The following is a 26,653-nucleotide window of genomic DNA, read 5'->3' on the forward strand; positions in this document are numbered from 1 at the left end:
ATTTTAAATTCTACATGATTTATGACAAGCCATGAATATAAAAAATACACATAAAGCATGTACCCTTCTAGGCAAGGAATAAAAACAGCTTTCTTTATGGTTGCTAATCACATCTGCTACTACTATTGCTATAGACTGTAAACACCCTTTGGTTTCAAAAGGCTTCAAAACACTGCATCACTTCTTATCCAATAAAGACTTTTAAAAAAGAAAAATTTTAATTTTGTTACTGCGTGCACACCTAGGTGACACACTAAAGAGAAATACATGCTTCAAGATGAGCGCTAAGGTGACACTCACAGCAACCAGCAGTGACTGTCAGTAACCAGACTGCTTTAGTTATGATGTCTACAGGATCCCCCACTCCACAGCCTTAGAGCTCCTCATAGACATTGCTCACAGGGACTGTGTCCCTGCAAATATCATTTCATGCAATAGATTGCTTATAAAATTTGCTATCTCAATTGTACTCAAAATCTCAAAAATCCTTTATGCTTCTTTTATAACACACCATGCTAGAGTCACATGAAGACAGAATTTGGGGGACTTTTTGATGCTGGAAATATGAAGCAGACAACTCCGGAGCCTAAGACGAGACGCCTGTGAAAACAGTTCCCACCATGGGGACCTTTGACAAAGCTATCTCTTATTGAACTCTAGGTAATACAGAGGCACATAATTTTTGCATGTCTACTCTTACAAAATCAATTTTCACAACATAACCTTTCAAGAAATGAAAATGCTTCAGATGCTTTCCACCCTGCAGTATCAGCCTAATAATTCAAACATCTGCCTGACAGGATTCAGTACACAAACCTTTTCAGATTAGAATCAAAAGAAAAGCAGTTTATTGTTTTTACTCTAAGACAGATTAATCACTATAAAAAAATTTTAAAGTTACATGTTCCTTTTCTTTGCTTCTCTTCTCCCCATGTTTTTGTTTCGAATAATATAAAGACAATAAAGATTTCAATGATGATAATATAAAATGAATTTTATCTGTTTCTGGGGACCAGCCTCGACAAAAATACCCCTCACCAGGGTAGAGATGTGGGAATTTAGAAATATAGTAAAGAATATAAAGATGAGAATAAAAATAATAAAACGGAGAAACATATAGGATAGTATCGGTAGGGAATTCCAGTGAGTACTGAAAATTCACCCACATTTAATTTCCAACTATTTAAAATACCCCTGACCCCAAAAGACTGCATTAACATGATACAAGGAAATGAAGAATCATGGGCTACATTCATAGTTAAACACTCTGTTGTTAGAACAAAACAAGTCCTGCTTACACACCGGACCAAAACATTGTAGGCAAACCACTCCCTGGGTGGAATCCCAAGTTATCTTCATAAAGGGAACTGGAACTTACTTAGTTGGATCCTTAGACTTTTTTTTTAATTTATTTATTTATTAAAGATTTCTGTCTCTTCCCCGCCACCGCCTCCCATTTCCCTCCGCCTCCCCCAATCAAGTCCCCCTTACTCGTTAGCCCAAAGAGCAGTCAGGGTTCCCTGCCCTGTGGGAAGTCCAAGGACCACCCACCTCCATCCAGGTCTAGTAAGGTGAGCATCCAAACTGCCTAGGCTCCCACAAAGCCAGTTCATGCAGTAGGATCAAAAACTCAATGCCATTGTTCTTGAGTTCTCAGTAGTCCTCATTGTCCTCTATGTTCAGCAAGTCCGGTTTTATCCCATGCTTTTTCAGATCCAGGCCAGCTGGCCTTGATGAATTCCCGATAGAACATCCCCATTGTCTCAGTGTGTGTGTGTGTGTGTGTGTGTGTGTGTGTGTGTGTGTGTGTGTGTGTGTTTGTTTGTTTTTGAGGTAGGAACAATCTACTTCCCTATTCCTGGAGCACAAGGTCTGGCTATTAGCCACCTCTGTTGACAATAACCTTGAGAGTACAGAACTCTACAGACCACAGCTAGGTGGGACCTTTGTTTGAGGTAGAAGTATAATAACCATTGAAGGAACTAGAGGTAAGTTTCAACTCTCTGACCTTTGATCAATGTGAAAATAGGCTCCCATTTCCAGGCCTCCACAAACTGTGGAATAAAAAATATGTCAATAGTATAATGGCCTTAATTACTAATTTATTAGATAAAATAAATTGTCTTTTTAAATCCCATTTCCCCACCATTTTCAAAATCCCTAAGTTTGGATGATGCTTCCAACTGGCATGCTTTTTAACAACAAGCATTTGTCAGCTGGGCAGGGTCACAAACACTCGCAATGCCAGCACTCGGGGCTGACAGAGGGCGATCACAATTAGAGGCTGGCCACGCTGAGTGCTACCATGCATATTAGTTACTTTACTGTGGCTGTGATAAAACACTGACTAAGTCAACTTACAGAAAAGAGAGTTTATTTGGCCTTATGGTTCCGGGGGGATGGGGAGAGGATGAGAATCCAACATGGCAAAGATGACAAAGCACAGCAGGAAGTTGCAGACACGGCAGCAGGAAGAAGCTGAGAATTTATATCTTCAAATATAAACATGTAACAGAGACTGAGCAAAACTGAAATTACCTGGTGCTAGTAAGAAGGAAACACAGAACATGCAGCAAACCCACTTAGGAGTTCATTAGAGGAGGCATGCACAGGCCTGGGGAAGTCAGTGTGCAGAGAGAGAGAGAGAGAGAGAGAGAGAGAGAGAGAGAGAGAGAGAGAGAGAGAGAGAGAGAGAGAGAGAGAGAGGAAGATGGTGCACCCAACTTTTAAAAGCTGCCTAGAGCATGCGCACAGGGGTTGACGTGGCTACGTCATACGCAGATGGGGCTCATGCACGCATGCAAGGACTTAGCTGAGTCATACGTGGGTGATGTAATCCATGCCTCATGTGTGTCATGCGGGGCCCTTTAATATCTGGCGGGGGGTGGGGGTCAGTATTAGTAACTTCTACCTGAGGGCTTGTCTGTACCTGTATAACCCCTAGAACCCGGAAGTATTAGTCTTATGTCACTGAAATCATTACAAAACTATAAATACTCGAAGCCTTTCCCCACTGACATATGCCCTCTAGCAAAGGCTACACCTCCTAAATCTCTTCCAAACAGTTTCACCAACTGGGGATAAAGTATTCTGAGCCTATAAGGCACATTCTCATTTAAACTACACCCTGTCTCCAACAAATAAAAAAGAAGGCATGCAGGGAGCTGGCATTTAAAATGCATTATTAATCATGAAATTACAAAGACAAAGGAGGAGGCTAACAAGTCTATATCACATTTAATTAAACTATAATAGCCAATGATTTCTTTTCATGATGTTGTGGATAAATAAGGACAGTTCCATACAAAGGAAAAGAAACCTTATTATATTTTCCTTGGCCTTTCTGGGTGGCTGCCATCATAATTACTATCATCCTGCTAAGAACCCATGTTTGCCTGGCATGGTAGCACTGCAGAGAATGAGTCAGGACGGGCATGAACCAAGGTCAACTTGGGCTACACATGGGCGCCCAGTAATTCTAAGTCAATGTTAAAAAGAAAGTGTAAAGCTACCAGAGTGTTGAGGGATATTTGTACACTGTATGAAAATGTATTGCTGTGATTAATGTAATAAAAGATGAATAGGCAACAGCTAGAAAGAGGTCAGGCAGGACTTCTGGAGCTAGAAAGGACCGTGGGAAGAAAAAGGCATGCTGGAAAGGACAGGAGACACTGAAGAAGCAGAATGGATGGTACATGGCAGACCATAAATTAATAGAAATGGGTTAATTTAAGTTATAAGAACTAGTTAAAAGCAAGCCTGAGTTAAGGCCACGTTTGCATAATTTACAAGTCTCCAAGTCATTATCTGTTGACTGGCAGTCCAAATAAGAAAGTACAACTACAGCAGAGGAACCAGGGGGCAAAGAAATTGCCAGGCTCATTAAAATACTTGCCTTGCAAACTTCATAACCTGGGTTCTATGCCAAGAACCCATGGGAGAAAGAGCAACCAACTCCCCAAAGTGTCCTCTGACTTCTACACACACTGTGATGTGTGTGTGTTTGTGCAAGCATTGGCACACACACAAACATTCTTAATTTAAAAGGAGGAACTATACATTCTTTCAATAAATATTTAATGTTCCAGTCTTTTTACCCTTTTTAAAAAAGGATTATAGAAAGTAGCAAGCTGAGAATAAACATATAACCTTCAACCTATTCAAATGAAAATGCTTAAAATCAAAGTTAAAAAGTTGAGGGGCAGGCAAGATGGATCAGCATATAAATGTGTTTATGCCAAGCCTGATAACCTGAGTTAAATCCTTAGAATATACATGATATGCAAAAAAAAAATCTCCTACGAGATGTCCTCTAACCTCCATAGGACCAATCTTTTTGTACAATATGAATATGTATTACTCTCAGTGGTTAATAAAGAGCTGACATGCTGATAGCTAGGTAGCATTTTCAGGATAGAGGAATGCTAGGAGGAAAAAGGGTAGAGTGTCCAGAGTCTCCATCCAGACTTGAGAGAAGCAACATGGGAAGTTCATAGATGAGGTAATTGAGCCTTGGGGCAGCACATGTATTGGTAGAAATGGGTTAAGTTAAGTCGTAAGAGCTGGCTGGAGACAAGCCTAAGCTATCAGCTGATCATTTATAATTAATAATAACTCTCTGAGTAGCGATTTGAAACTGGCTAGTGGAACAGAAAAGTCTGCTTACAGATTAATTTTTTATTTAAAATACCCAAAAAAGGAACTGTAAAGATTCAAAACATATATTTATAATAAAACAGCTCATTTCTCAATGATATTCATGGAAGCCAGATTAACAGTAGAAGTGCAAAAAGAATATGACTATTAAAGAACTGGAATTCTATACCCAGCAAAAATATCCTTCCAAAGCAGACATGTGGTAAATAAACCTTCTTAAAGAAAAACTGAAAGCAATAATTAGTATATTAGAAAGAAGCAATGTTAGAGCAACTTAAGACACAGTCTCAAAATAAAAATAACAAAAAAGGATAAGTGTTTATAGCTCAGTAGTAAAACTCCTGGATAGCATGCATGAGACCCAGGTTGAAGGGTTGGTTAAAGATTTAGGAAAGAAGAGAGGTAACAAGAATCGTAAAACGTGAACAAGTAAAAGTGTTATTAAATATTTGAAATGTACCACTATTTTATAAATCACTAGTAAATCTATCAAAACTGGGATAATATTAGAAACGTTATTCATATTTTTAAAAATAAGGGGATGGGAAAAGGAAAAGTGTGTCTGGAGTTAATCTGTCCAAAATCCTAAAAGTAACTCTGGTAACTATAAGGGAAGAACCCTGCCTACAATCTCCACCACAATTAGGGAAAGACGCAGGTTACAAGATTTAGAGACATTTTTGTTGACACTGAGAAACTATTTTCTCAGTAATACATCTGTGAACTGAAAATTTTCTGTTTTCCTTGCAAACCTTCCATCTGCTTCCAATTAAATCCAGGCCAGAAGAAACTGACCCTCTTCCTCTGGCTTCCAGCTGAGATTGGCCAAAGAGGATGGTGAGCAAGAGACTGGAGTTCCAGGTAATCATCTCACCAGCTCCCTGCCTACTGTCACCATGGTTGATAAATAGCCCAAGCTAAGACACGGGCTACTGTCAGGCAGCCCTCTGTTAGAGCTGCTCTGATAGGATCAACTAATGGCTCCTATCTCTTGCTCCTTTACATGTTGGAATGCTGAGTTTCACTGGAATCATCATCAAGAAGCATCTCTGGCTCTTCTGTGTGTTTCTTACGTGTGCACACACTTGCAGTTTCAGCTGCCCTGTTTGGATGTGCCATCTACGTTCCACCACGACATCTGATAACATGAAAGGTAATAAAAATAGAATATTTTGATCTATACAGTCAATGTGTCGTAAGTACCAGGTAACTACCATATCCATCACCTCAACCTTCTATCATTTGTGTTATTACTCCTCAAAAGTCTACGAGCTGTTCTGATGCATGGATTTAACTATTGTCAACCATAGTCACCCGACTATGCTGTGTAGAGCAGTCCCAGTTATTTCTCCTAACTGCGGTGTTGTCACAATGAACTCAACCTAGCAACTTACACAAACAAAAGATTAAACAAATATTAAATTATTATATTATTATTGACTATTCCTACTTACTTCACAGGTATAATACAAAATTAGCCACTTAACTATTGTCAATTTATTTAAAGATTTTTATTTTGATTGCTAGTTAACAAATCAAATTTCATACCAGAAAGCCAAGTCAGGGGAAAAAAAATGTGCCTTTTACAGAGCTATACTTTGTCTACCACAGATTAAAATGCAAGTCGTATATCTAAATTTCCTATGTAAATACACATCTGTGTGCTTTAGAAGAGAGCATTCACACAATGAGTGGCTCTGCTCCAGTTCATCATTATTGGGAAAGAAAAAAAACAGTGGCATAAATCAGGATCAATCAATTCAGCTGCCTACAGCTAACTGGATGAAGCCAAAGCAAGTCATTTGAATATATGATATATTTAAACAACTGCCCTAAGCCTCACCCCACGGCAAGAAGGATGTATCAGACACAAATCTAGCATACATTTCTGACCAGAAATAAGGAAAAATAAGAGTAGCAATTTGAAAACTTAAACTAAGAACAGATGAAAGATAGACCATCAAAATACAGTATCCATCTTTCAGTTTAATGTTGTAATTGAAAGTCTGGGCGTGCATGCCACTGGAGTTAAACAGCCAAACACAACCAGCAGCAGGAAAAGTGTATGACTGCCAGACTGGTCGCATATCCTTCAAAAACAACTGAGCTTACTGCCCGCAGGATCCCAATACTAACAACGTATTTGGCAGCACAGACAGATAACTCTCTTTCAAATATTCTCTAGGTGAACAACAATATTAATAACGATAAAGACTGGCGATGGCTAGGAAGGTCTTTGTCCCAGGTTAGCTGTGTGACTCAATGGCCAGAGGAGAAGGGTTCAAATGGCTCTCCTGTCCTGCATAAGCGGTTGCTGCGCATCAAGGCCTCTATGTGGACAACAGTCCAAGGCCCTGACCGCAGGAACAATTAGCCACCTTCCTGAATCAGATCCCTTAAGAATCACAATCTCCAACTCCAGCTCATAGAAACAGCTCAGACTTGATGCCACCAAACAATGGAAGGCGGCCAGAGCAGAACACTGCACATGCGGGCGCTAACTGATGTTCTGAAGGGACCCATTGCATCATCTTTACGAGGAAACACTTGAGTCTATGTCTAGCTTTCTAACTTAAACCCAGTCTTCTAAAGAAGAAGAGACACCCAGAAACAACTGTGTTTCCATGAGGGATTTAATTCCATCACTATAGTTATAAGTCTTCAAGCAAGCCAATTGGTGTATTTAGCAAAGCGATAGCCACAGTGGCCATGTGCAGTCCTAGGAGCCTGATATGCTCCTAAGGTTTGATATTAACTCAAATCCCCATAACAACCCTAAGGGAGAGCCTGGCAGAAGACTCCTTTCAGAGATGAAGGGACTGAGGTGCACTCTGCCCAGGTCTCAGTGGGTGACAGTCCTCGGCTTTCAGCATTGTGATAATCCCACACAGTTATTTACGCCTGGACTGGATTATCACTGACCTCGGGGGCTCCTATTACTCTCTTCTCCCTTACCTATTCCACTTATTCTCAAGTCAGTAATTCTTCTACATTTGCCAACAAAAAGGAAAACTTAATGTATCTCTCCCGGAGAAGAGAAGACTGCAAAAAATTTATACCTAGTGAAATTTCAAAATGTTCACTATGGTAAAGTCCTAAATAACTGAGAATATGCATTTGATAACCATTCGTAAAGGACATTTTCAATGAGATGATGGCATTCCTAATAATGTCAGTTATGCCCTAAAAGAAGTACTTTCTTGATTCCTTAAAAAAACAAACAAACAAACAAAAGTGGGGGGAACAAGGTCTATGTAGCCCAGGCTGGCTGGGACTGAAGCTGAATCTCAACTCCTGATCCTCTTGCCTTTCCCTCCCCAGTGCAAGGATTACAAGGTGTGTACCATGACGGCTGGTTTACGCCATGCTGGGAATCTAGCCTGGGCTTCAGGCATACAAAGCGAACACACTACCAACTGACTTATATTTCCCAGCCATCATGATTCTTATACACTATTTTACCAGTTTAATTCAGAAGTATCACCAAATACTGCTTTTTTTTCACCTTCTCTATGCAAAATATAATCAATGGATTCCCAGAAGCCAGCTATATTGGTGATACACAATGTGTAACATATATTGTATTGTTTATTCTGAAAACAGTGAGAAGTATGGATCTATTCCTTCCCGTCTTTCTTCCTGATCCCTCTTTGCCTTCCAAACTGCCAGCTTTGGAGACAGAATCATCCTACCGTGCCTGTCAAACCGAGTCCAGAGTTAGAGAATGAACATGCCATAGGCCAAGCAGTCCCCAGCTGAACAGTCCAGAGTTAGAGAATGAACATGCCATAGGCCAAGCAGTCCCCAGCTGAACAGTCCCACAGAACTCACTTTGAGCCCTACAGCACACTCCCACACACACCCAGGGTGTTCTGAGGCTCGATGTTATGTCTCCACAACAGGGGAGTCTACTGAAACCAAGCTGATGCCCAGTGTCTAAGGGAGGGAGTCACCAACAGAAGCCCAGTCCTCAGGTACCCACTGATCCTGCAGTGCTTCTCAACAGGCATCCCACGGCCATAAGGTTCTCATTTCCCCGTGTTCCGTTCCTCTGGCTTGTTTTCCAGGGCTTACATCCCAGAAAAGCAGTGTTCTCCCTCTCCTGTCAACAATCACTCCCATAAAGGCCCCTCTACATCAGAGACAGAACTGTATTTCCATTAAAATTTTCTTTTTCACTCTGCAATACTTGAAGATAACCAGGCCCAGAAAGACAAGACGTTTCCTTTGAAGACGAAATGTCACTGGCGCTCAGTCTTGTCTTTTTTCTGTTGTTTGTAACAAAAGTCCTAAACCCTGAGAGTCAAGATACACTATTGAATTCTATTTGGTTTCCTATCCTAAACAAACCACCATTGAAGGTGCCAGATTAATTCTGAACACATTTGCTTCAGGGCACCTGCAGGGGCCACAGGCCTTTAATCTTCACATAACAAGAATGTTTATTCACCTCTGTTGGAAAGAGATGCAGGCCTGGGATGTCAGAGGTTAGTCAGTGAAGGAAGAAAATGGAAGGCTGTCTCAAGATAACAGAAGAAAGTACTGACCCCAAGAGTGCTCTCCCAGGCACGCTCCAAGAACTGCCAAGTCTGGGTCACAGGTCCCATTTCACTCAAAGCCCTTTTGCTCCCTCAGCTTCCCAATGTGCCAAGGAAGCAGCTTCAAGAACTACCAAGCAAGTTACAGGCTTGCAAATTACGCGAGCCCCTGACAACAGAACCTGTGTATACAGCTGTCTTAGACTAGAGCAGCATCCAGATAGGAATGCAACTCATACGCGAAGAGCCTTTTAATGACCTGACCCACATGACATGGAACACTCAGAAGAAACAACAGAAGCTCTGATGAGAAAACTGCCACCAAGAGTCAGCTCTAGATAAAAGTACCAATCCCTCTTGTGAAACTTTAAGACAGGGTCTTACTTTGAGCTCAATCTGGCTGGGACTCAAATAGCAGATGTGTTTCAAAACTGTGAACTCCTGCCTCTGTCACGTGAGCACTGGTCTTGCAAGTGTACTCCGCCACACCCAGCTCCAGCCACATTTTCTGAATGTTTTTCGCAAGTCTAAAGTAAAGGGTTCAGCACAGCGCTGAGTCACAGCACGGTGCTCCCAACAACAGATTAGCAATTTATCTGCCTACAATAGCTATGTTTTATTCTCATAGCACTTCTTGAATGATAGAATTATCTAAAATGAAAATTGAAAGACATTCTAATCTATAAACTGGAACAATATTTTCCCACAAGCTAAACAGATTTAGTAGCATACATGATTTTTTCACATAAGTCTGTAAACGTACTTCAGTCGCATGCAAGGCCTTCTCTGTCCCCGCCTTACCAGTTTAAGGCTTGTTGACTAACCCTTTATCTACAAAGTCTGTAGCCTTGGGTATCAAATTCAGAAATGTTTTCCAGCATTTTCTTCTTCTTTCCAATTCAGAATTAAATACTAAAAGTTACACATAGATAACAAAAGAATACAAGACTGGAAAAGGCAAAAATTATCTATTGTGGTTAAAAACTTCACTCTTTGCTTTATTTTTGTCGTTTTTGAGGCAGTGTCTCGTGTGATCTGGTTTAAACGTGAGACCTTCCTGGTCTTCCTGGTCCTATCTCCTACCTCTGGGACTAGGAGCGTGCACCAGCACACCTGGCAAGGTCAACTTTACCCTAAACATCTTCAGGCAGCTAATCTCTGTTCAATTCAAAGTGAGACCCCAGCCCTCTAACAGCCCTAGATCCAAAGAGACTGGGATGAATGATTGGAAGCATCACCCTAGGCCCTGGCCAGGGAGTTGCATTGGTCCAGACTCCAACTCCCAGCCTGCGAAGTGCTGACCCCTCCCCAGAGAGGGTCAGGGCCACTCCCACAGGGTATTTAAGAAAAAGAAACACGTGGTTTCAGGTTTGCATGGGCTGTTCCTCTTCCTGCCATGGTCCATCAGAGAGTGTTGCATTTATTAAACACGGGCATTTTAATTCAGTTTAATCTGGTTTAATTGGAGTTCTTTGTGCCGGCAGAGCGGCTTGTATTAAGATTAAACCAAACAATCTCTCTCTAATATTGCAAACAGATAAAACCAAATCCCTCTGAACTTGTGCTTCTTTGAATCTGATTTTAGATCGAACATCATCTAAGCACAAATTCTGAGACTGCCTGTCTTCGTGGTACTGACTGAGGTAAAGAAGACGGCACTGGTTCTTCCTGTCACCATCGTTATCTATGCCCCGCAATGCTTATGTATGCCTGGACAACCTGTTTGTGGTGGGTCTCCTGTAGTTCCTATCCTGGGCAGTCCTAGATGCTTGCATTATTGTCATACCCATGGTTCCACAGTCTTCCTTTATACTGTCTATCCAGCCTTTTCTGTGCCTTCCTTTTTGCCTTATCCCGTGCACTCCTCCAAGCAGTGCTGTCCTTGGCAGATACCAGAAGATAGACAGGCCTCACTCTAACAGTGAGTAAATCAGTACTGCTAAGTAGAACAGCTTCTACTTAGGAACACAGAGGATATTTGAAAAAAGGGCATTCAGTGAAATAAGCCAGTCAGCAAGAAGACCATTTGCAACCAAGCACAAAGCGTCATAGCAGAGCTTGGCTTTGGAGAACGTAGCTTTAAACAGAGGAACACTAAAAGCAACTGTTTGAATTTAGAAAATCAAATTTAACTTCATGAATACAAATTCATTTTATCATGCTCAGATGTTTTATTATGCCAGCATGACTATGCATGCATAAAAAGATCTAAATGTGATTTATTTAGTAAGAACATAACTCTAAGGTATCGGATAAAAGATTGCCACCTACAGCATCGGTATCCAGCAGCTAAGGGCCAGCATGAAGATGCTGACTGCTAAAAATGACTGCTTGTAGTCAACAATAGCCTACAACCAAATCCTACTGCTCCCTTTTCCAAGCTACCAGGAAGGCCAAAAGCCACACAAACACACAAGTGAGTATATGGAAGATGACAGATGGCAGACGGACAGACAGACTGATGAGAGAAGTCCGTGTGTATGTCTGAGGACAATGAGGGAATTTTCTGTGGCTAATAAAGGTAAGCATTCTACATGAAAATCTGTTTAGAAGAGGTCTAAGTCGAACATTCTGACGTAACATAGGACAAATTACGTATTTGTAGCTGCTTTGAAGAAAGTATCAATCAGCTAATGCTATCTGCTTCTCTGCTATCAAGTCTGTTGTGCCAAAATTATCTCACGGCCTGTACTTTGAGAATTGTTGGACAGAGAAAAGCCTGGCTCGAGTTTGAGGAAACCGAGTGAGGATGAGACAGCAAAAACTAGGTAGCCATCCCGTCAGCCAGAGGGAGGGCTTGGCTGTCTCTCATTGGCTGGAGGGAACCCCACATCACATGTCACTTAACCTAAATAAGCAGCAGCTCACAATAATAAACTGAGTTCCTGCTTTGACTTGACTCCCTATGGCATCTGATTGTCCTGCCTCGTGGGGCTGTAAACAGGAAGATCGCACACTCACCTTTCCCTGGGGAATAAGGCTAAGGAGGCCTGGCAAAGTTATAGGTTCTAGGCCACTCTCAAAGGCAGGAAAGGTCTCTAAGACTCTCTCATATAAAGGCAACGTGACTGTGCTCCATTGAGAAATGAAGGAATATAACCATACCTCTAACAGCGAGTGAAGCTACACACAGAAGTTCACTGCAGATGTCCTTTGAGAGAAAAACTAAGTAAGGCCTTAAGAATATGATGAACAGAAAAAATAAATTCATAAAGATATACAGAGCTGAGGGCGTGACTCGGTAGTCCCGCCCTGGCCTCACGTGTGAAGCACGGGGCTAAAATCGCTCACAGGATATAAAAGGCTGAGGAACCCCATAGTCCAGCAGTCTGTGAACAGGACCTACGGCTGACTAAATGAGATACAGCATCTCAAACAAATGAAGGAATGTGGTCGTAACAGCCTATAGCTATTCCTATTACCCTAGAGGACATTCAGTGTTGTTAAAATTTTTCAGTACTTAGACTTTTTTCCCCAGATGAAACTATACAACCCTACAAACATTTCAACAGAAACAATGGAAATTTTTGTCATAAGGCTTGAAGTTGTTAAGTGCCTAGGTGGATATACCTGTAAAACATCAGCCTGTGATGCCATATGTCCTCACTTGTGAAAATTAAAGCTCTTTCCCAGGTCATGGAAAGGGCTCAGACAGGTAAGGCACTGACCCCCAAGCCTGACAACCTGAGTTCAATAGCCAGGATCTACACAAGGTAAAAGGACAGAACCAACTCCTGCAAGCTATGCTCTTACCTGGACACACTGTTAACACGCACGCATGCATACACACACGCGCGCGTGCACACACACACACACACACACACACACACACACACACACACACAGCAAGGAAGAGACGGGAATGCTGTGAGATCTTTGCAGCAACCGTGAGTCTTCTACGTCCCTGTGGCATCATTAAACTCTGAAGTTTTCCCTCCAAAACATGAGCTCTGTTAGGCAACAGTGGTATTAGCTTTTTTGCTACCACTCAATTTTCCCCTTTCTGATAACTACACATTTCAAGTAGCCAGATTCTATTTATACAAGCTTGATAAAAACATAAAATATGTTCACATAAAATATAAAAACAAGACAAATTTGAATATAATTCACAGGAAGTTAACGAAATCTACTTTTGTTAAAGTAGTATGTGAAGCCAGGCAGTGGTGGTGCGCATCTTCAATCCCAGCAATAGGACGTCAGAGGCTGGCAGATCTCTGTGAGTTCAAGGCCAACCTGGTCTACAGAGTTAGTTCTAGGACAGACTCCAAAGCTACAGAGAAACCCTGTCTCAAAAAAAAAGTAATATGAGAAACTTTTTACAGAGAAATAATTGAACCCATTACTACTAGCATAAAGTCAATGCCAATAAGATAAAATTCCTTGAAATAAACACAGTAACAGTACAGGCATGTTTACTACCTGTGGTGGTTTGAAAGAAAATGGCCACAGGGAGTGGCACTATTAGGAGGTACAGCCTTGCTGGATTAGGTATGACTTTGTTGGAAGAAGTGTGTCCCTAGGGTTTAGGCTGTGAGGTCTCTGATGTTGAAGCCAGGCCAGTGTGGCATAGTCTCTTCCTGTTGTCTGCAGATCCAGATATAGAACTCTCTGTTACCTCCCCAGTACCACTTTACCTGCATGTTACCATGCTTCCCGCCATGATGACAATGGATGACACCTCTGAACTGTAAGCCAGCCCCAATTAAATGTCTTCCTTTATGAGTTGCCATGGCCACAGTGTCTCTTCACAACAATAAAATGCTAAATAAGACACTACTAAGATAGTGAATAGTCATTGTGTACGTAAGAAATTCAGACAACTATGGTCTTTATGACTTATGGAGTGTACATTCTCTAAGACATATTCACCAATGGCTGGAAGAATAAGACAGTAAATGTTTGCCCTAAACACAGTAAGCTCCCGTCATCCACAGACAGACGTCAGCTGTACTGACACCACATTAGATCTCTATGAAATTGATGAACACAGTTTTAACCTAGTTCTGCACAACTACTTTCTAGTCCAAAAATATTTGAAGAATCCATCTAAATGCTCTTTAAATTTTCAAAGGACAAAATATTCAGGATCTAAAACAGCATGTCTTTTGTTTACATACCATAGCTCCACTATTTTATCCACTCAATCAACCAACATTCTTGAAATTCAAGTTGCTGGACAGCATGAAGAAACTGAGCAAGGGCCAGTCCCCTAGGGCAAGAAGAAACACCATTCTACAAGCCAACTGCCTAGAAGAGCACAGAGGGAAATGGTGGTTCTCTTTCAAATACCCTCAACAGGAGAGGCCCTAGACTAAGGCCATAGGACTCCATCCAGCCACAGAAAGTGCTAATATTAGGGCTTGGGCTGTGACTATGTGGTAGATCACTTACCCAGCTTGTGCAAGGTCTTGGATTCAACCCGCAGGACTGTCTAGATAAGAAAAATGCCCGGTGCTGTGTAGTAGTAGGAGCGGAGCGGCGGGGCTGCGTTCCCAGCACCCTGGCCACCTGGCTAGCTTATGCCCCGAAATAATTACACGGACACTGTATTCTTTTAATCACTGCTTGGCCCATTTCTATCTAGCCTCTTCTAGGCTAACTCTCGCACCTGGACTAGCCCATTTCTAATATTCTATGTAGCACAGCTAGGTGCGCTTACCGGGAAGATTCTAACCTACGTCCATCCTGGGTTGGAGCTTCATCACGTATGTCTGCCCAGGAGCCGGGAGCATGGCGTCTCTTCTCCAGAGAGCAGGGCTGTCCGTCTGCGCTCACTTCCTCTTCCTCCCAGCATTCTGTTCTGTTTACTCCACCCACCTATGTTCTAAGCTATGAGCCCAAGCAGTTTGTTTATTACTTAACCAATGAAATCAACAGATTGATATATGACACTCCACATCAGTGCTGTGATGTGTACTTATGCATAAAGCCCATGAAACACTACTGTTCACATTAGCACAACTTTGTAAAATCAAATCTTACCCAACTCATAAGGATTCTATAAGTTACCAAATTCCTCCATGGCCTTATAATATCTGGTGATAACTAAGTATGAGTTGAATAATTCAAATGGTTTATATATGAGTTTTAGCAAACCTCAAAGTCATGCGTAACCTCATTTGAATATTTAAAAAGGTCAGAGGGAGGATGGATGGGTAAAAGCACTTATGTGCCAGCCTAAAGCCCTGAGTTCAATCCCAAGAACCCAGGGGAAAAGCCAGATATGAGGGCACACATCCGTAATCCCAGCATTCCTACAGCAAACCAGGAGGGGGAGACAGGAGAATCAGCTAGAAACTTCCCAGGATGGTATCCTGGGAGTGTGCTACACAGCAGAACAAGAGAGACCCTGCCTCTTCAGCAAGACAGAAAGCAAAACTGGCTCTTGGAATACTGTCCCCAGACAATACACATGCCATAGCATGCACCCAGTCACATGTATGCACACACACACACACACTTTTTAAAAGCTAAATAAGATTTTTATTTAAAACAAATTTCTTAAATTTAAATGTGATATAATCTTGAAAATTAGTGTAAATTTTCATGAAATATTTACAAGCAATTCATGAAGATATTTATTTGAATAAAATAATGCAAAAACAGTCCATAATAATCTCCTTAAAAGAAATATGCAACTACTGTTTAATCATTCTAAAATTTATTAACAATTTGTGTTAAAGTAACCTGAACAAAAATCACTGAGTGTAACAAAACTAACTAAACATTTCTCAAGAGATTAACTTTGAGACTTTAATTACTAAACAGAGAAAAAGATTTAAAATGATTAATGCAAAATTATTTTGTTGGTTAAGAGTGAGGAATTTACTTCCGATTTAGTTTCTGTGCTGCAGGAGCTGAGGTGTAAGTTGTGGCGCACCCTAACATTGCAGTGCTCTGTGGTCACCGTCACCACACCACACGAATGAACAAATACAAATCCTATGCCAGAAAACACACACTGCATTTTATAAAAGCCGCTAAAAACAGAAATCAATAAAATTTATGATGTCTGCCATTATGCAGGAACAAGTAAATAAGAAATATTTTATAATGATTCATATTACATTGTTTCATACTTTCAGTGCAAAGAAACTATAGGCACTGAACTGAAGCTGCAACAAATAACTAATATCTTCCTCCTTAAAATAGTGCCTGGGCCAGACAGATAGCTGGGTAGGTGAATGTACTCCCTGCCAGCGCCATGACCTGAGTTCTGACCTCAGGACGCAGACGGTGAGGGAAAGGCCGAATTCCCACAAGTTGTCCTCTGACCTCCACAAATGCACCACCCATGCACATGCCCACTCGGGCTCTCACTCTCTACATAAATGAAGAAGTAGATGCAATAAAGTAATTCTTGAATAGAAAATAATAACATTCATTTCTACTTCTGGCAAAGATATACTAATCTGTTTTTTAAGTGAAAGAAATGCACAGTCTAACTGTTTATGACCATAACCTTCACTTTTAAAGCAGTTCAGACGAGAAAAGTAATTCATTTCAATGGCACATGAGAAAGGGGACCATTTCAGGGCACTGAACAATCACACCACTGAAACATGAGGAGCTGGTCTAGTCTGCACACCACTCTGGGTGTTACCTCCACCACGTACCGTGCCACACACGACCCCACAGCAGGACATGACTCTTAAAGCCTTACAATAGACTGTAACCTTGATTTGTGTGATTTTATGTCCACAAATCTGTGCAAGAAATTCTGACTGCCTTTTTACATGGTGCTTGGTACACTCATGTTTGCAGTAATGTGGTGACGTCATCTATACCGAAGAACGACAGCAGACCCGAGGACAAAGCATCTCCACATCTGGAAGCCTGCAGACTGACGAGGCAGGAGAAGGCTTCATTCCACTCCTCCATCCACTGCTCTCACAGCTATTGTTTTTTTAATTTCTCATATATGTCTGCCCGTTAGGTGCCCTGGGCATTGTTTCCATAGGAACTCTACTGCTAACTCACACACAAGCCCCATCCTGTATTCACACAGTATGAAAAGGGGTAGTGCCTGGAAAAACAGAGGGCTCTTTCCCCTAACAATAGCCCTTAACAAATATATTTGCTTGTTCCATTATTAACAAAGGTTTATAAAAATCAAGTACAAGCTTTTCATATTCCTAAACATACAAAATTATTACAAAATTCTTTTCAAAATATAAATTGAATACAGGCCAAGCCAGAATAATTCTCTTTCAAAGAAAATGTTGAGCTAGTCATGGTCATGCATACTTGTAATCCCAACAAGGGAACACGGAGGCAAGAGAAGCATGAGATCGAGGCCAGTATGGGCTATACAGCAAGAACCTGTCTCCAAAAAAGAAAACATTAAACCAGATATGGTGACTCACAGTTGCAATCCAGGACTTTGGAGGCTAATGCAATTTCAAGGCCAGCCTGGGATACACAGATTAAAGCCAGTCTAGGTTACATGCCAAGACATCATCTCAAAAACAAACGTGGGGGACTGGAGAGATAGCTCAGTTATTAAGAGCACTGATTGCTCTCCCAGAGAACCCAGGTTCAATTCCCAGCATTGACACCAAGGCAGCTCACAACTGCCTGTAACTTCAAGACTTGACACCCTCACTCAGGCATGCATGCAGGCAGAGCACCAATGCACACAAAATAAAAATAATTGATGCATAAAATAATTTAATATAATAAATTATATATATTAAAATAAACACAAAACAAAACATTTTTAATTAATTATTATTTTAGGGAGCTAGAGAAATGACTCAGCAGCTAAGAATGCTTGCTGCTCTTCCAGAGGACTCAAGTTTAGCTCACAGTACCATGTTAGGCAGCTCACAGCTGCTTGTAACTCCAGCTCTAGGGAATCCAACGCTTTCTTCTGGCATCCATGGGCATATATATACACATGCATAAATATAAACACAGAAATATCCACATAAACATGAATAAAAATAATTTTTTGGAAGTTTTCAGTTGTTATTGATATGATTTGTACCTAGTCATCTAAAATACAAGGACAGGCAGGAACAAAGGAGGGAGATTTGCTGTTGGAAATGAACACAAATGGAAAGGGAAATATGCATCCAAAAGCTAAACATATTTTACTATATTTTAATTACTAAACTATGAGAAATTGCCTGGGCTGTGGATTTTCAAAGAACCTTATTTTTAAAGGACTTTGCATTTGCAGTCATATGTAGGCACGTGGGCCTGCACATGTCCATGCAGGTGCCCATGACGCCTGGGGGCTCTGGGACCCCGAGAGCTGGAGCAACCGGCATTGTGAGCCACATGCATGCTGGGACCAAACACAGGCCTTCAGTGAAATCAGTACAAACGCTTAACTAATAAAAGATCTCCTATTTTTTAAAAAAATCGCCTTATTGTAATGAACAGGATCATTGGATTTTTCCCTCTCTGTTGAAGCAGCCATGCCACTGAGCACAGGCGCCATTTCAGAATTTGTTCAGGGCCACTCCCACAAGATACTTAGGATCGCACCCAATAAGGGAACACATGGTTTCGCGATTTGCATGTGCTCTCCCTCTGTCTTCCCCCTGCCATGCTCCTGGCCACCCGAGAGCATTAAACGTGGGCATTTTTGATTTTGTCTAATCTGGTTTGATTGGAGTTTTTGAGCCGGCGGAGAGGCTCCGTTAGGAAAATATTCCTAACACACTCTATTTCAGCTTCCAATCCTGTCTTACCGAATGAATGTAAGACTCTAAGGACGCAGTGCTGCTGGGGACTCGGCAGTGGCAAGCGGCACTGTATTTTAGCTCCTCCTGTCAGTAAACAACCGGTGCTAACTTTTAAGTCAGCCAACATCAGTCTATAGAGTAGGCTATAGGGGTTATGTCTATAGAGTAGGCTATAGGGGTTATGTCTATAGAGTAGGCTATAGGGGTTATGTCTATAGAGTAGGCTATAGGGGTTATGTCTATAGAGTAGGCTATAGGGGTTATGTCTATAGAGTAGGCTATAGGGGTTATGTCTATAGAGTAGGCTATAGGGGTTATGTCTATAGAGTAGGCTATAGGACTTTCTTAACCTTGCACCAATCTGGTGCCAAAGCTCTCTAGAGCCAAAGGCGAAGAAGGTAAAACTTTCATAATTAGGAAAAACCAGATACTTTTCCTCAGTCCTTGATTCATTTCACAAGTCCCCCACCCCCACCCCACCCCCTCAGCCTGCCCCTCATATCTGTTACAGGCTAGAGAACCAAAGACCCAAAGCACTGGGGCACTTTTCCTACCAACTGGGAGCTGCATCCCTAAGAGACTTTGACAGACTCAATGACAGGATGACTGGTAAGGCTATTCCATGGGAACACACATTAATAAGCAGAATTTAACAACTAAAATAATTTATAAAACAAAAGACTATGAACCCAACTAGCACTCTAAATACAATTACTTAGCCTTTGGCTATACAGTCTTTCTAACATCTTAGGAAGCAAATTAAACAGATTTACTATGGAATTAAAAAAACAAAAAGCTAACTCCCCAATGGCTATTACATTCTTCCTGAGAACTGAGTAACACTGGGTTTTACACTACAAAACATGACAGAGAACATGATTCCTACTTTAATAATAATGAGAACTTTTTGAGGGCTGTAACTTTACCTGACAAATAGCAATAAAGATAAATAACTTCTTTATATAACTACCACATGCCGAAGTAGCACCCAACAGCCTATGCAGAGCAACACAACCCAATGACAGCCCATGTGTAAAGGGCAGCTTGGGCGCTTAGCTCAACGCGTTACTGATAGAAGTTTTTATTTATGTCCTGCCTACTTTACGAGCTCCAGTTTTTCACACTGCAAATCTGGTTTTCAACTAGAAGGTCTTTCTACTTGTCCCCTCCTTTCACAGAAAACAAATTAAAATGACTGCTAAGCTCTTATTCAGCACACAGCATGGGTTTGTCTTTCTGCACAATTACTCAGTCTGATATGCAAATGTAGAAAGAGTATATTAACTGGTTGGGGAATTACGTCACCAAAATTACAAATGCAAAGGAAATGTGTAGAAGGAAAACCATGGTAAACAGTTGTTGTAAGATTCAAAGATCAAAGAAATTAGGAAAATCCAGAGATGAAATGGAAAAATACTCTAGACTACACTACATCAACAGACGCTAAGGATAAAAACATAAATGCCAAAAGTTAAAGTGCATATTTTGGACAAAGCCTCAAAGAAAATCCAAAAGGTCTAGAAATTGTTTTCATGTAAAAGCATGAGGCAAGCTGACTGTAAAGAATGGTGCTGCGGCTGCAGGCTGTGTCTGCTGTAGAGCATGGTGCTACTGCTGCAGGCTGTGTCTGCTGTAGGCATGGTGCTGCTGCTGCAGGCTGTGTCTGCTGTAGAGCACTGCAGGCTAAACCTAAAAGGACTCTCAGCATGTCCAGCTTCCCTCCACATTTAGGTATATTTGATATCTCTCAAGAAAGTGAAGGTACCAATACAAAATAATCTTTATCTGCCATTTGGGAAACTGAGCACAGCAAAGGCAAGATGCTCAGTCAGGTCTGCTTCATCCTAAAAGGGAAGCAGTAAGAACTGAAAATGTAAATATTCAGGATCACGATTCTCCACTCTGAATGCTTATTTCACATCCCTGTGTGGATTAAAGTGGGTGTGTGCACACGTGCACGCTTGTTCTCTCTCTCTCTCTCTCTCTCTCTCTCTCTCTCTCTCTCTCTCTCTCTCACACACACACACACACACACACACACACACACACACACACACACACACACACAAGAGAGAGACAGAGAGACAAAGACAGAGAGAGGAGAGACAGAATTGGTCTACCCAGAAGGACAGCGAGGTAGGTACCCCATATAAATTCGTCTTAGAGTACAAGAAGGAAGTGCAGGTTTAAAATTAAAGTATAATGAACAAGGTAGAACCAGGGCTGCCAAGCAGGTGGGGGTGCGGTGGTGTTGTAAGAGAGGGTGTTGGTGATAAAGGGTGCTGTTATTAAGGATAATTACACAAACTTGATCTGAATCCAGTGTTTTTAATTCACTGGAAAAGAAGTACTAAAGAAGCAGAGAGTTCCTTTACAAATAAACATATTCATCCAAGAAAGTTTCTAACAAATAGGTTCAATCTTAAATGTAATAAAAAGCAGAAGTTATTTCAGTGTTTGTAATTTTAACAATAATGGCCTCCTTATTGAAATTACAGTTACATCACTTCCCCCTTCCCTTCCTCCTCCCACCCCTCTCATGCACCCTGCTTGCTGTCATATTCGTGGCCTCTTTTCTTTAATTGTTCTCCACACTGATTTCCAGGGAGGCTGCACCATTTTCAGTCCCACCACCAATCCCCTCCAGCATTTGGCTGTTGTTTTGCCAATTTTGCTGTTTGGACTAGGAAAGATAAAATCTCCAAGTTGTTTTGATTTGCATTTCCCTGATTGCTAGGGACAATGAACATGTTGTCAGATATTTCTAAACCACATTTATTTCTTCCTTTGGGACCCGTGTTCAGACCCCAAGCCCATTGTTTAAATGGGTCATTTGTTTTTTAGCTCTTGGTTTTCTGAGTTCTTTATGTATTCTAGGTATTGGTCCTCTGTCAGAAGGATACCTGGCCAAGATTCTCTGCATTCTGTGGGCTTTCTCTTTACTCTCTGTTGTTCCTTTAGCTGTGCAGAAGCCTTGCAGTTTAATGCGGTCTTATTTCTTGGGAAAATGGAATCCCACTCAGAAAGCCCTGTCCTGATGGAGGAAGGTCATTGGCTAATAAAGGAACTGCCTTGGCCCATTTCATTGGTTAGAAGATAGGTGGGAGGAGTAGACAGAACAAAACGCTGGGAGGAAGAGGAAGTGAGCTCAGACCCGACAGCTCTCCTCTCGGGAGCAGACGCCTCAGAGAGACGCCATGCTCCCAGCTCCCAGGCAGACGCAAGCAATGAAGCTCCAACCCAGGATGGACAGAGGCTGGAATCTTCCTGGTAAGCGCACCTAGGGGCGCTACACAGATGATTAGAAATGGGCTAAATTAATATGTGAGAATTAGCCTAGAAGAGGCTAGATAGAAATGGGCCAAAGCAGTGTTTAAATGAATACAGTTTGTGTGTAATTATTTCAGGCATAAGCTAGCCGAGCAGGCGGCTGGGGTGTTGGGGACGCAGCCCGCAGCTCCTTATTACTACACTGTCCTGCACCTATATCCTGTAGGCACTGCCTGTGTTCTCCTCTGGCAGGTCTGCAGCTATATCCTGTAGGCATTGCCTGTGTTCTCCTCTGGCATCCTGTAGGTACTGCCTGTGTTCTCCTCTGGCATCCTGTAGGTACTGCCTGTGTTCTCCTCTGGCAGGTCCAGTGTTTCATGTTTCACATTTAATTCACTTGGAGTTAGTTTTGTGCAGGTGATAGCTATGGGTCTTACTTCATTCCTTGACATGAGGACAGCCAGTTTCCCCAATACCATTTGTTGAAGATGCTTTCTCTCCTCTAGTATATTTTTGGCATCTCTGTCAAATATTAGATGGCTGAAGTTACACGTACTCATGTTTGGATCTTGTTTCTGTTCCATTTGCCTACATGTCTGTTTTTATGCCAATACCGCAACTGCTTAACATAAGAATGTTATGCTAAGCTACTAAAAATTACTTTTAAGGTTCTAATAAAACTACAATGAAAACTTTTAATAATGGGGAAAAAGGAATATGTTTTGATGTGGCTACACTGGGAAGTGAGACAAGGGGATCACAAGGGGCCTGAAGTGAGATTACGGTTTAAATAGAAAGGCAAGGATTTGAATCTTTCAGCGGTCCTGGCCTACCACTGACCAGCTTCCTTCCCAGGCTTTAAGGCGGCCTGACAAGCTGTTAGAACTGTGAAGTTACTATCCTGGAGACAGGTTCTCCCTGCATGAGATTCTTGGGGACCTCCCACATCTCTGGGGTCCCTTCTTCAAACAGTCTGGTACTCAGACTGAGAGATAAAAATGTCCCTTCAGAATATCTTCATTTCTGCCGGGCCTATAGCAATTCCCCCACACTGTTTAAGACCTCAATCTTGGGGCAAAATATTCTGAAATGAATGTAATAAACAAGATGCTAGCAGCCCAAGTCTAGAACATAGTTGGTGGTAGACAGCCATGCACACTTTCGGATTCTTGGGAAATGGTCCTAAGTTCATGTAAAGATTGTCCCTCTAGGTACTAGCTCCTTAAACTAGCTTATAACTACTTAAAATGGAAGCTACCAGCCTTCAGAGAACTGCCTCGGTAAAGGGTTTCACTGTGTAAGTACAGTTCCTGGCAAAGAGATTGGACAATGTATCTGTGATGCTAGTGCATCACCCACAAAGCATGCAGAGTGGGTGACCTGGGCCACTTCTATACCTCGGTTGCCTGAACTGCACCAAAGGGTTTTTCTGTCACTAACTCCTGGCATCTGTGACTTATCCCCACCATTAATGCAGTATCAAACCACACCAATCAGGATGAATCATTTCCTGGGGCGGCAGTTTGAATGAAAATGTCCCAGATAGGTTCATATAGTTGAATACTTGGACTACAGTTGATGGAGCTATTCAGGAAGGATTAGGAAGAGTGGCCCTGTGGAAGGAAGTGTGTGGGTCACTGGGGCAGACTCTGAGATCTCAAAGACCCATGCTATTCGGTTGTGGAAGACATTTTTAATTGGGCAAAGATGTGTTATATTTGTTTATGCTGAGGAATATTACTCTAACTGTGTGAAGGTGTGTTACTTTTGTTTATGCTTTGTTTAATTATGAAAAGGTGTGTTGCCTTTGTTTCACCTTGCCTGCCTAAGGCACCTGATTGGTCTAATAGAAAGCTAACGGCCAATAGCTAGGGAGAGGGATAAGCAGGGTTGCCTGGCAGGAGAGAAGAGAGAAAAAGGAATGAGAGAGGAAAAGAAGAGAGGAGAGAACAAGGGAGATGCCTGGGGTCAGCCAGGCAGCTGCCAGCCAGCGGATGTGAATAGCAGTAAAAGTAAGATATATAGAAATAAAGCTTAAAGCCCCAAGACAAAAGATAGATAAAGAGAAAATGGTTAAGTTAAAAGAGCTAGCCAGAAAGGAGCCTAAGCTAGGCAAAGCATTCCAAGCAAATAATAAGTCTCCATGTCATGATTTGGGAGCTGGCTGGTGGCCTAAAAGAAAATCCTGCTATGCTTCCCAGTTAGCTGTCTTGCCTCACACTTGTGGATCAAGATGTAAGCTCTCAGCAGCTGTTCCCAGCATATGCCTACATGCCTACCTGTAGCCATGATCCCTGCCATGATGGTCATGGCCTCTAACCCTCTAAAACTATAAGCCCCAAATAAATGCTTTCTTTTATAAGTTGCCTTGATCTTATTACAGCGATAGGAAAATAGCTAAAATGCCTGTCATCATGGGTCAATGGAGAATGAATCAGAGAAGGTTCCTGAACAATGCATCCAGACAACACGGTTCAGAAAAGGCAGGAAGCTGTCATCCCTGACACAAATGCATCCTGGGCACGGTGTTGCTTGCCTATAATCCCAGCACTGGGGAAGCTGAGATGGGAGAAGTTTGACACCAGCCTATGCATCATCACAAAGCCTTACACCAACAAGATGGATTTGCTTGTGCCAGCCCTTCCCATAATCACTAAAAGCAAAAGTCATTCAATTCTTTCAGACATAATCTGCTTTTATCCTATAAAGGTATACATTTTTAATTTTAAAACATTTTAATTTTAAAAAAAATTTATTTTAATACATTTTTAAAATCGCCAACTTTATGTATAAATTATAAAAAACATTAGTGGAACTACTTTTCATTTTGTTACTTAGAATTATGATCTTTAAAAAGCTACAAGAAATAGAGGCTTCTCTCCGAAGTATAAGTACATAAAATATATGCATTGCCTGAAGAAAGGTAACTTTTGGAAGTTTTGTACATGTTATAAACTACCTATAACTTCTCTTTCCACCAAACTCCTATGTTTAAATATATATATATGTGTGTATATATATATACATATATATATGTAACTTTTTTAGTAAATAAAGATATTGGCTCCTAGCCTGGTGTATAGCTCGGAGGCAGAACGACTGCCTAAATATATATAAGGCTCTAGATTTAATCTCTAAAACCACAAAAAAATAAATAAATAAAATATTAAAATTAAAATAAAGTGGCATCCCCCTCCTGGAGAGCCAAGGTGGGCCACAAACCCACCACAGTGTATCTGCCTTTCTGTACCTAGTGGTCACTTGTGGGACCAAAGGGAACAAAGAGCTCTTGAATGAGTTATGGATTGCTGTAAGAATTAGTCTCCAGGAAGAGAAACCACTGACGCTTCCCTGCTGGCAAGATGTTTTTCCAGATCTAAATTCTTCTAACTAAATTTGATGCAAAATGTCTGGAGAGTCTGGTTGGATGAACTTAAAAACAAAATCTGGTGGACATTGCAAAAACCAATTTCAAATATTTTATTCTTTCAGTACTAAAAAAACACTATGATTATTGTTAAATGCATGGCAATTACAAATAAATGACTGTCCTTTCTCCTAAAATACAAGAAATCAGCTTTTTCTGAGACTTGATAATATTTAAAGTTTGAACACTGAAAGAGCCTTTAACTTGGTTAACAATATTCTAACATTTAAAACTTTCTTTTAACACAACCCACACTCAGTGAACACGACACTTCTGCAGACATGGATGCAGCAAACTGTGAAGGATTCGATCGCATTTCAAGTTCGGGAATGCTGGTAGCACCTGTGTCAACCCACTGACGTGTCAGAGGTGAGTGTCTCCAATGAGCTCATATAATTAATCTCAGTACTCAGGAGGTAGAGGCATGTGGATGGCTTGTGAGTTCTAGGGAGCCTCAAACCCTGTAAAATGATCTGAAGTTGGCAATAAAAACATTCCGAATCTGAAGCTGGAGAGATGACCAAACTCTGCAGAGGACCCAAGGACCAGGTTAGGGGTCCCAGAGGTCTGCTGTCCTCTTTGCCTCCTACTCCAGGGGGGACATAGTTTTAGAGACAGACAGACAGAGAGAGAGAGAGAGAGAGAGAGAGAGAGAGAGAGAGAGAGAGAGAGAGAGAGAGAGAGAGAGAGAAGAAGAAGAAGAAGAAGAAGAAGAAGAAGAAGAAGAAGAAGAAGAAGAAGAAGAAGAAGAAGAAGAAGAAGAAGAAGAAGAAGAAGAAGAAGGAAAAAGGAGGAGGAAGAGGAGGAGGAGGAGGAGGAGGAGGAGGAGGAGGAGGAGGAGGAGGAGGAGGAGGAGGAGAAGGGAAGGGAAGGGAAGGGAAGGGAAGGGAAGGGAAGGGAAGGGAAGGGAAGGGAAGGGAAGGGAAGGGAAGGGAAGGGAAGGGAGGAAGAAAGAAGGGAAGAAAGGAAGAAAGGCAGGCAGACAGGCAGATATAGATAAATGGATAAGATCTGTGTTGGAGCTAGAGATGGCTCAGCAGTTAAGAACACTGCCTTCTTAAGAG

General features: G+C 41.5%; 1 protein-coding gene across 4 annotated transcripts in view; it reads right to left on the reverse strand.

Annotated features, from left to right (window-relative positions):
- Bbs9 (Bardet-Biedl syndrome 9) overlaps positions 1-26,653 on the reverse strand; it is a 440,450-nt gene that overhangs the window by 264,668 nt on the left and 149,129 nt on the right. The gene's annotated exons all lie outside the window — the stretch shown is intronic.

This window comes from Microtus pennsylvanicus, chromosome 3, assembly GCF_037038515.1.
Source record: "Microtus pennsylvanicus isolate mMicPen1 chromosome 3, mMicPen1.hap1, whole genome shotgun sequence".
In the NCBI taxonomy this organism is placed as follows: domain Eukaryota; kingdom Metazoa; phylum Chordata; class Mammalia; order Rodentia; family Cricetidae; genus Microtus; species Microtus pennsylvanicus.